Genomic DNA, 11075 nt, shown 5'->3' with positions numbered 1-11075 from the left:
GTAACAGGGTTTCTGGGAGGATGGGTTGATTTCTGGATCACTTTTCTCCACAGGCTTAGAGTAACCACTTGTACACAGTAGAGATGCAATTAGTAGTCTTTTTAAAGTGTAATATGAATTTATTCCATGACATTTTCCTCGTTGCAGATATTTTTAAATGAATTGAAATAATCAGTGTTTCATAAAAAGTAAATACATTAGAAGAATTTAGATAATACCTGTAATATAGATGGCTTTACTCTGAATATCCACTTTTGTTTTCACTGCAAAGATCCTTTTTTAAAAAGTTACATAAAAATTATAGATTGCTGCATTCTACACTTCCTGTGTCTCATCTGCGTTCAGTCATGTCCAACTCTTTGCAACCCCATGCACCACAGCCTGCCAGGCTCCTCTCTCCATGGAATTTTCCAGGCAAGAATAATAGTGGTTTGCCATGCCCTCCTCCAGGGGATTACCCCAACCCAGGGATTGATGTGTGCCTCTTGTATTGGCAGGAGTATTCTTTTACCATTGCACCACCTGGGAAGTGTCCTGTGTCTCAAACATTTTAAATTAACTTCAAGCTTTTCCCTCAACTCTAAATATTAATGATATTTGCTTCTGTTTTTAAGTGGGAAGTGTATACATTTTTTAAAACAGTGATATTTAGGTCTTCTCTGCCTGATTCCTCAGAAAAAGTGTTTCACTCTGAGTTTGAATAGCAACTGAGGGTCTGGTCCAGAAAGCAGTAGGTAATTACAGAGAACCAGCGGTACACATCTGTCAGCTCAATTTCCATGAAAAGGGTATTCCATACCCTTTCTGGCAACTTGAGATGACAGTGGAGGCTACCTGCAAATTCCATCTGCTGTCAAAACCCTGGCCTGGCCCTGACATCCACACAAGGCTTTGCAGCAAGCTGTGGTCCAATTTTGTCAGTTTCAGCCTCCAATGTCCTACTGTATGGTCAATCAAACACATGCTCCTGCAATATAGATTTTCTCCAAAGTGCCAAACCATCTCAAGGACAAATGGCCCAGCTCACTGTGTGAAAAATCAAACCTAAGAAATCCGATAAATCAGCCAAGCTAGTCTTTTATTGCAGGCTACCCAAGTATTGCATGTTCTATTTCATAGCCTAGAAGGAAGAAAATTTGATGAATACCAGTTACACTATGTACAAATCTAGTGAAGATAAATATTTGCCCATTTGGAATCACAAAAGAAGTGCTGACTTTGGCCACACATATACTTAAATTGGAATCACAAAAGCTTTTATCTGGGGAATCAACCACATGAATAATCCTGTTGATCTCACAGATCCCTAGAATATCTTTATCGCATTCAGTTACATGATAAACCATGTCTTGTCCTTAATGGTGAAGTATTGTCTGTCTTTCTTTTTTTTCTTTCCTATTTTATTGACGTGTAGATGATTTACCATGTTGTATTAATGTCTGCTATACAGCAAAGTAATTCAGTTATACATATAGGTTATTTTTCATTTCTTGTCCATTATGATTTATGACAGGATACTGAATATAATTCCCTGTGCTATACAGTAGGACCTTGTTAGTTATTCATTCTGTATATACTAGTTTGCATCTGCTAATCCCAAAGGCCAAGGGGGAGAAGGCGGGGGAGAGAAGGATTAAGAGTTTGGTTTTCTTTCTCAGCGTATCATTTTAAAATTCTTCCATCCAAAGCTCATGTTCCAGTTCTGATAAAATTCTGAGATATTCTTTCCCCAATTATAGTAGCTTGCTCTTTCCCATGATTGGACTTATTTTCAGTTGAGTGAAATAAAGCCACTACAAGTAGTAACTCAAATAATAACTTCCATTTTTGTCTTCCTTTCACATTCTTTAAATAGTTCCTTCTTGTTAGGAGGAAGTGTTTGCCACCATTTCCTTATACCCAAGAATACTTACAATAATTACAAGTAGTTTCTACACTGGTTTAAGAATTATCAAGAGAGAAATTGGACAAATTGAAACTGTGAAATGAGGAAACTCCTGATGTCTTTTATGGGAGAACAATTTGGACGACACAATTTTGGAAGAGCAGAGATGAACACAACTTCTTAAATCTGTGGCTGCCTTGAAAAAGAGTCATTCAATATAGTAATTTTTGGATAGTCCTCCAAATTTCCTTACTTTCAGTACTAAAGAGGCATCCTGTTCTTTTGTTACAGAAGGTCCTATAGAAATAAAAATTTCCAAGCAGAAAAGGAAACTTAGCACACTGATTTATTCCCAGGCCTGGGTATTTGCTCTATGGTTTGTTGTTGTTCATTGCTAAGTCATGTCCTATTCTTTGCAACACCAGACCTCCTTGTCCTTCACTATATCCTGGAGTTTGCTGAAACTCATGTCCACTGAGTCAGTGATGCCATCCAACCATCTTATCCTCTGTCGTTCCCTTCTCTTCCTGCCATCAATCTTTCCCAGCATCAGAGTCTTTTCTAATTAGTCAATTCTTCCCATCAGATGGCTAAAGTATTGAAGCTGAAGCTTCAGCACCAGTCCTTTCAATGAATATGCAACGTTTCCTTTAGTCAATTCCTTTAGGATTGACTGTTTTGATCTCCTTGCAGTCCAAGGGACTCTCAAGAATCTTCTCTAGCACCACAATTCAAAAGCGCTGATTACAGCTAGTGTGTTACATTTTCTCCAGTTGGTCAGTGAATTAAATCAGAAGAAAAAACAATTTATCAGACTACAGTTCACAGGTGAAGCTTATCTTTCTTTTTTGATTAAAAAAAATTATTTGGCTGCATCAGGTCTTAGTTGCAGCACGTGGGCTCTTGTTGGGGCATGTAGGCGTCTCTCTAGTTGTGGTACTCCAGAGAGTCCAGGCTCAGTTGCAGGCTTAGTTGCCCCACGGCATATGCAATCTGAGTTCCTGCAGGCATGTGGGGTCAATCGCTTCAGTCGTGTCCGAGTCTCTGTGACTGTATGGCCAGCCAGGCTCCTCTGTCTTTGGGATTCTCCAGGCAAGAATATTGGAATGGGTGGCCATTTCCTCCTCCAAGGGGTCTTCCTAACCCAGGGATGAACCCATGTCTCCTGCATTGCAGGCAGATTCTTTACTTCTGAGCCACCAGGGAAGCCATTAATTCCCTGACCAGGGGTCAAACCCATGTTCTCTGTATTAGAAGGCCACATCTTAACCATCGGACCAGTCCAAAGCATACCTTCTTTTGCTTGATTTATCCAAACTGTGACAAAAGTGATGAGTCCTTCCAATTAGTGATTGTGTTTGTTTATGTGCTTCTCTGAGTGAGATAGTAAGCTTTGTAATTGTCTCTATCTTTTTCTCCATTATTAAAAACTTAATGAAATAAAGGATTTTGGCTTGATTCCCATTATAACACCAACACCAGACACAATACCTGCAAATAATAGATGTTTAGTAAATATATTGGAAGAAAGAATGTATGAATGAGGAAAGCTGTTTCTTGAATGCCCATTAAAGCACTAAGGCATAGTTAATAACCCTTGAACCAGAAATCAAATGCTCAGATTCATCCATTTTCATTATCTATCCTTTCATAAATCTTGAAAGCTCTGAGCCTCAATTTCCTATTTGAGAAATGAATAGCTCTCCATTTCATGAGCTACATCTTCTAAGATTTGTGAGGATCCATCAAGATAATGCAGATGAAAGCACTCTGAGCTTCTTTTTTTTTTCCCCACTCTGAGCTTTAAGCTGGTTTATAAATACATGATCAGACATGGCATATCACCCTGACATCAATCAGGGAAATAATTTAAAAAGTGAGTGGGGAGTGTAAGGAGGTAAAGAATGCTTAATTTGCCAGAATTCTCAGGGCAGTATGATACATAATTGGAAGAAACATTTGATAAGGTAGGAAGTAAGATCTTTGCCATTCCCATTCCAAGAGCCATAGTCTACTTTCAAATCATATTCAATAAAATTTTCCTCTAAGAAGGTCTACACTTAATGACAGATCTTTTGAATATAGAGTGCAATAGAAATATAGAGCCAGAGATATGTTGCCTGAGGCACATAGGATGAATTTTTTCCAACAACTTTCCCTAGAAATTAATCAAAGAGACAATATTTTATTTCTTTAAACTAAAACTTTAAGATGATGCCTGTCTACCAAAGATACCAAATTAAAAGGCTCCCTGTGATGTACACATATTGTCATGGCCCAGTCACATATATAATCATATCAGAATCATACTAGACTGTATCAGATTTAAAGAAAATATGATCTTTGTCCCATAAAGTCAGAATATATTAATGTAGGTGGAACCAAGCTCTATCTTGTTAGGTAAAAAAGTTAATCTCACATAGCAATATGGGGACTAAGCCAAAGTCAGAATCCAGTATTCTCCATCATGTTGTAGCAAATGTTTTATAAGTGATTATATTTTAATTATTGATTCAAAAACATTGAACAGATCAGTCCTTTGTACTGTATTTTTCCATTCCCTCTCTCCAAATGGACGGCCTACATTTAAACTAGACAGATGAAAACTGGTAACAGCTTGCTAATGGATGTCAGAATCTAAGCTCATTTTATTCAAGGGTCCCTTCATTATTCTTTAATTCATCAAACATGTATTAGATGCCTAACTGGTCCAAGCATCTGGAGTTGCATAGGGAATTACAGTAAATACAAACAAACATTGTGTGTATGTGTGATCTGAAATGTTTACTAGTTATGGTCTGAGAGAAGAAACATACCATTAAAATAAAACATTTGGCTCTTGGGCTAATTTCCAAGATAATTTTGAAAAAAAAAAAGTTCATTTTCTGTGTTCCCTCTTCATGACTGTAGAATTGGGAATATAAAGCCACTAGACATTTGACTGCAATATTTCATTTGTCTTGTACAAGTTAAATAGAATACTGACATTCAAATTATGCCCACTCTCATCCTGATACTTTTCCAAGATTACCTGAAAACTTTAAAACAGTTTGAAACAGACTCTCCTTTACATTAACTCATGCATTCAGCAATCATATACAATACCCATCATGTGCCTGGCACAGTGAGTATGTGCTGGCACAGGGACATTAAGACACAAATGAGACCGCTCCAGAAGAACTCACTATTTGTACATAAGCAGCAATTGGATAGACTACAATTCAGAGTGCTAGTACAAAGGTATCAATTCTACCAAAATACAGATGATACACAGAGGCACATGGAGAAGAGTGAAGCTAATTGGATGTGGGTATTCAGAGAAGGCTTCCTAAAGAATGTTAAGTTACATTTGGAAAGAAGAATACAGGTTGAAAGTAAGAGATGGTTATGTCAAAATGAAGGTTTAGCATTCAGCAAGGAAAAGAAGCCTACAACACACTGTATTCCCTGGGAACACAACTTATGACTGCTGGGGCAGAAAATGCAAAGTAGTTATGGTAAAGTTATTTTCGATATGACTAACTTGCGTACAACAAACCCATCTTCGTTTGATCCACTAGTTGAAGTTTGCATGTAGTTGTCCACATTCTCTGTTTCTCTTTCAGACTGTATTGCCTTTGTGATCCTACAGTTATAATGTGGCTACAAACAACAATGTGCATGTACAAAATAAGGCTAACTTAATTTAGAATTTACTATATGAGTATTAAGATAAAATTGGAGAGGATATTTTTATGGCTATGAAAAGTTTTGTTCAAGATCTTTGGCCCCCTTTGCAATTTCCCCCCTAGTATCTTATTTTCTAATACGTTTTCCATCTTCCCCTCTTTCCTCTTCCTCTTCTCCTTCCTCTCCTCTTCCTCTCTCTTGTTCTCTCTTCTTATTTCTTCTTTCCTTTTTTTTCTTTGAAACGATGATCCTCTATGTCTGTGACTGCATACCAAAGCTAGACTTTCATCTGACTGGGTAGTTTTAAGTCTGTGTTTCCAGAATTCTCTGGAACTTCTTGTGGAGAAGTCATCCTGGGTATGACTAATCCAGGGGCATTCGGGCTCACTTTCTTCACCTGGTCTCAGGTAGCCTCACAAAAAGCTGCTATTTAAATTGGGAATTTGAGAAAGACTTCATTTGAAAAGAAAGTTCTTATGCTTCTTTAAATTTTAAAATCACTCTTTCTTGTCTAATTCTCATCTTCTGAGGATAAGCTGAGGCAAACAGAGGAGAAGTGATAGTATCAATATTGTATAGTGACCTAGAGAGAACTGCACTTAAACATGGGTCTTTTTTTCTCAGGGATCCTCATCCCTTTAGGTGATCCAGGTGAGGATCCTCCTGTGCCACATTGCCCACTTTAACAAACAGTATCTCTTTGAGGAGTGTAATGAAAAGGATGTCACCATGTGCTATGTGTTTTCCCTCAAGTGTCGATTTAACTGCCTCCTAACCTCCTTTGAGCTTTATTTATTTATTTAAAAATATTTATTTATTTGGCTGCATCTGGTCTTAGTTGAGGCATGTGGGTTCTAGGGTGTCTGGGCTCAGTAGTTGTGAAGAACAGGCTTAGTTGTCCTCCAGCCTGGGGGATATTATTTCCCTGACCAGGGATCAAACCTACATCACCTGCCTTGGAAGGCATTGGAAGGTGGATTCTTAACCACTGGGCCACCAGGGAAGTCCCTTCCTTGTAGCTTTAATAAGAAATACTCTAACTCAATTTGGAAGACATGAACTATGAATTTATTTAGTTAACTATGCTCAGCCTTGGAAACTATTTCTTGAAATGGAGTTTCTTATCAACTTCTTTGCGGATTGGGGACACAAACAGGCAAGCATCTGAATTTTTCAGTGAAACCAGATATGGAGTAGTCTTGTTGCTATGAGTTGAATTATGTCCCTCAAAGGATAAGTTGAAGTTCTACTCCCCATTACCCCAGAAAGTGAATTCAAATCTGTTGGAAACAAGATGGTCTTAGATGTGACTTATAAATTAAAACCAGGTTATACTGGAATAGAGTGGGGCCCTAACCCAACACAATTGGTGTCCTTATAAGAAGATGGCCACATGAAGACACAAGAGACACAGGGAGAACACCATGTGAAGATGAAGACTGAGATTGGAGTGATGCAACTATAGTCCAAAGAATACAAAAGATTGCCAGCCATCATTAGAAGCTAGAAGGACATTGTAGACTAGACTCTCCCTCAAAGTCCTTAGATGTACCCAAACCTGATACTGAACCTGGTATCAGACTTCTAGTCTCCAGAATTGTGAAACAACAAACTGTTGTGTTAAGACACCCAGTTTGCAGCATTTTATTATGGCAGCCACAGGAAACTGATAGACATGCTAAAATTCACAGATGAAGAAGCCATCATCAACCTTGCTGGGTGTCTGGCACACTATTGGGAGTAGGTGCCATCTGAGTTGGGTACTTGGAGTGAATCAGAGTCAGCCAAAAGGAAAAGTGTATTCATAGCAGGGAAGAAAGCAGGGGCAAAGGACAGGCTTTGGAAAGTTCTTCTCGTGTTTGAGTAATGCTGAGTAGCTCTGTAGAGCTCCAGTGAGGAACATGGGGTGCTCGGTGTTTGGGCAAAAACTGACGCAATGCCCTTTTGCAACAGGAGAGTTTACTTAAATCAAGAAAAACTTCAAGTTTTGGAATCACTGTGTGTTTTTGTCTGTGTGTGTGTTTAAATATATATTTATCCCCAGATGGTTTTTCTTTCTTTCTTTTAATTTCTTTTTAATATGGCAGCTATTCTCTAAACATGTTTTTGTTTATCTCAAACTAAGTATACAGTTTCAACATATGGAGCATATTTTGTTTTACTTCAGTTTATCTTAAGAAATCAGCTTTCCTAACTCTTATTGGCAGTGAACCCAAATGATTTCTTCTTTTTCTTTCCCGCTCTACTTTCTCCTCTTTGTCTTTTTCTTTTAGTTACGATTTCTCTCTATCTTCATCACTCTCACTTTCTCTCCATTCCTCTCTCCCTCCTTTCCTTTTCCCCTTCCTTCCTCCTTTCCTTCTTTTCCTTTTCTTTCTGGGAGGTCGCAAAAGATTTCCCATGTTGATGAACTAGGTCATTTATGGCAAGAACCAATAGTTCCTTGGTTTGTGGATATTTCATCAGCCTAGAAAATACACAAAATGGAAATAATGTTAATAAACAAGTCAGGGATATTATTTGCTTTTTCATTTATAGTATTACGAACCTGGAATTTAAGTCTGTTCATAATCTAGTCCAAACAATTTTATCAGCCTTGTTTTGTATAATGCATTTTCAAACCTCAGTGTATTCAACTCTCCTATCATTATTTTCCTTAAAAAGCTAGTGTTCATCCTCTCAGCCTACAGCACTCCACTTACCCTTCAAGATCCAGCTCAAATATTCCTTCCTTTTGGCATATTTTATGATTGCCAGCAGAATTAATCTTTTTCTTCCCTGGATTCACTAGAACTTTGTATGTTCCTCCAGCCTTGCTTTGTTATGATTGGTTTTTATTTTCATACACATCTCCTCCATTAAACTGATGTCAAAAATGGTTTCTCATTGTCCCCAAATCTGCAGTGTATATTCACAAATTAAGTTCAGTCACTCAGTCATGTCCAACTCTTTGCGACCCTATGAACTGCAGCGTGACAGGCTTCCCTGTCCTTCACCAACTCCTGGAGCTTGCTCAAACTCATATCCATCGAGTCAGTGATGTCATCCAACCATCTCAGTCCTCTGTCATCCTCTTCTCCTCCTTTCAATCTTTCCCCACATCAGGATCTTTTCCAGTGAGTCAGTTCTTCACATCAGGTGGCCAAAGTATTGGAGCTTCAGCTTCAGCATCAGTCCTTCCAATGAATATTCAAAGCACTCCATAAATTCTCGCTGAAGACACACTTGAGTGAAAGAGATTGTAATCCTCATACCAGAAGCAAAAAGCTTGTCTTTAATATCCATGCAACTCTTTCTTAAAGTGATTTGCAGACTTCACAATGTGAAAGGCACTAGAAATGTCAGAAACTGGGCATTTGTGGCAGGAAGCCACTTAAGGATGCCAAATATAAGACTGATAGGAGAAAAATAAAATAAAACATTGTTAGAGAACTTATCCTTTCTTGGTGTGTATATTCATGTAGCAGAAACTGGGCAATCCAATGGACTTCAGAAACAATGTAGGGACATAGTAATATATTCATGAATATTTCTGCAGTGACACTGGAAGAAAAAGTGCTTTTTCTTTTTACCATTTTACCATTCAAACCAACTGTGTAATCAGTTACACCATGCTGAGACGGTTTTTGAGAGCACTGTTCTGTAAATGACTCATGAAGTCTGCTACAAGGATGAAAGGAGAAGTGTTGGCATGTATGTCATGTGTACTTAATATGGGCTTCCCAGGTGGCTCATTGGGCAAAAATCCACCTGCAGTGCAGGAGATGCAGGAGACATGGGTTCGAACCCTGGGTTGGGAAGATCGCCTGGAGGAGGATGCAAAGGGACACAAAGAGTTGGACGTGACTGAAGCGACTGAGCACATACGTATACTGAATATGTCTGTGAAAGTGAAAGTCACTCAGTCATGTCCAACTCTTTGCTACCCCATGAGCTATACAGTCCATGGAGTTCTCCAGGCAAGAATACTGGAGTGGGTAGCCTTTCCCTTTTCCAGGGGATCTTCCCAACCCAGGGATTGAACCCAGGTCTCCCACATTGCAGGTGGATTCTTTACCATCTGAGCCACAAGGGAAGTCCAAGAATACAGGAGTGGGTTTCCTATCCCTTCTCCAGCAGATGTTCCTGACCCAGAAATTCAACCAGGGTCTCCTGCATTGCAGGCAGATTCTTTACCAACTGAGATTTCAGGGAAGCCCGAATATGTCTGTACTTCCCTAAAACAGAGCCTATATCTTTTTTCAGCACATTATTTGACACATTGAATATGATCTAAGAAGAGCTTCTGAATGAATGAAGATTGTCTAATCTAACAGATAGCAGGAACAGCACAGTCACCAGCTTTGCGGTTACACGTGTACTATAGCAATTCAGTCGTTGTCTGTTTGTGCTACGCTATGGACTATAGCGTGCCAGGTTCCTCAGTCCCTGGAAATCTCCAGGGAAGAATACTGGAGTGGGTTGACATGCCCTCCTCCAGGGGATCTTCCCAAGGCGGGGATTGAATCCATGTCTCTTATGCCTTCTGCATCAGCAGGTGGATTACCTTACAACTGGCTGTCAACTAGGAAGCCCTGGATATATTATATATTTACGGCTAATTTGAGTTGTTGTAAGGCAGAAACCAATACCATTCTAAAGTGATTATCCTCCAGTTAAAAAAAATTTTTTTTTTAAAGGAAGGAGACAAGTCTCTATCCCCATCTCTGGCACTGGAGAGAGGGTGTGGGGCAGTCCTCACTAGACAGCAAACCTGGGAGGAAGGTGGGCAAGACTTTCAGGTGGAAATTTGTTCCCTAGTTATTGCTGTTCAGTTGCTAAGTTGTGTCCCACTCTGCAACCCCATGGACTACAGAATGCTGGACTTCTTTGTCCTTCACTATCTGCTGGAATTTGCTCAAATTCATGCCCAATGAGGCAATGATGCCTTCCAACCATCTCATCCTCTGTCACACCCTTCTCCTGCTCTGAGTCTTTCTCAGCATCAGGGTCTTTTCCAATGACTCTTCGAAACAAGTGGCCAAGTATCAGAGCGTTAGCTTCAGCATCAGTCCTTTCAATGAATATTCAGAGTTGATTTTCTTTAGGATTGACTGATTTGATCCCTTTGCTGTCCAAGGATTCTCAAGAGTTTTTTCCAGCCCCACAGTTCAAAAGCATCAATTCTTCAGCATTTAGCCTTCCTTATTGTCCAGCACTCACCTCCGTACATTACTACTGGAAAAACCATAGCTTTGACTAGATGGACATTTGTTGTCTTTTGCTGCAGGAGAACTCACCTACCAACCCATCCATCACCAGCTTAAAGGTTTCTCTCCTGTTCTTCCTTCACTTACCAGTGGGGAGAATTCTTCTCTGTCCTCTGGCTTATGAAACAACTGGGTTTCCCTAGCTCTCCCACTTCAGCTAAAGAAGCCCACATTTAAAATCAACCTACAAATGCACAATCATCAGTCTGAGGGTAACTTCTTTAGAAACAGCCAGAGGCTGCGTATTTAATACTTCGAAGCATATTTTCACC

At 39.3% G+C, this 11075-nt stretch overlaps 1 pseudogene; it reads right to left on the bottom strand.

The window, feature by feature from the left end:
- Positions 1 to 580: 580 nt before the first annotated feature.
- LOC110134326 (metalloendopeptidase OMA1, mitochondrial pseudogene) overlaps positions 581 to 11075 on the bottom strand; it is a 127693-nt pseudogene continuing 117198 nt past the window's right edge.

The sequence above is a fragment of the Odocoileus virginianus genome, chromosome 15, assembly GCF_023699985.2.
Source record: "Odocoileus virginianus isolate 20LAN1187 ecotype Illinois chromosome 15, Ovbor_1.2, whole genome shotgun sequence".
Classification (NCBI taxonomy): Eukaryota; Metazoa; Chordata; class Mammalia; order Artiodactyla; family Cervidae; genus Odocoileus; species Odocoileus virginianus.
This window is presented reverse-complemented; position numbering and strand designations above follow the sequence as displayed.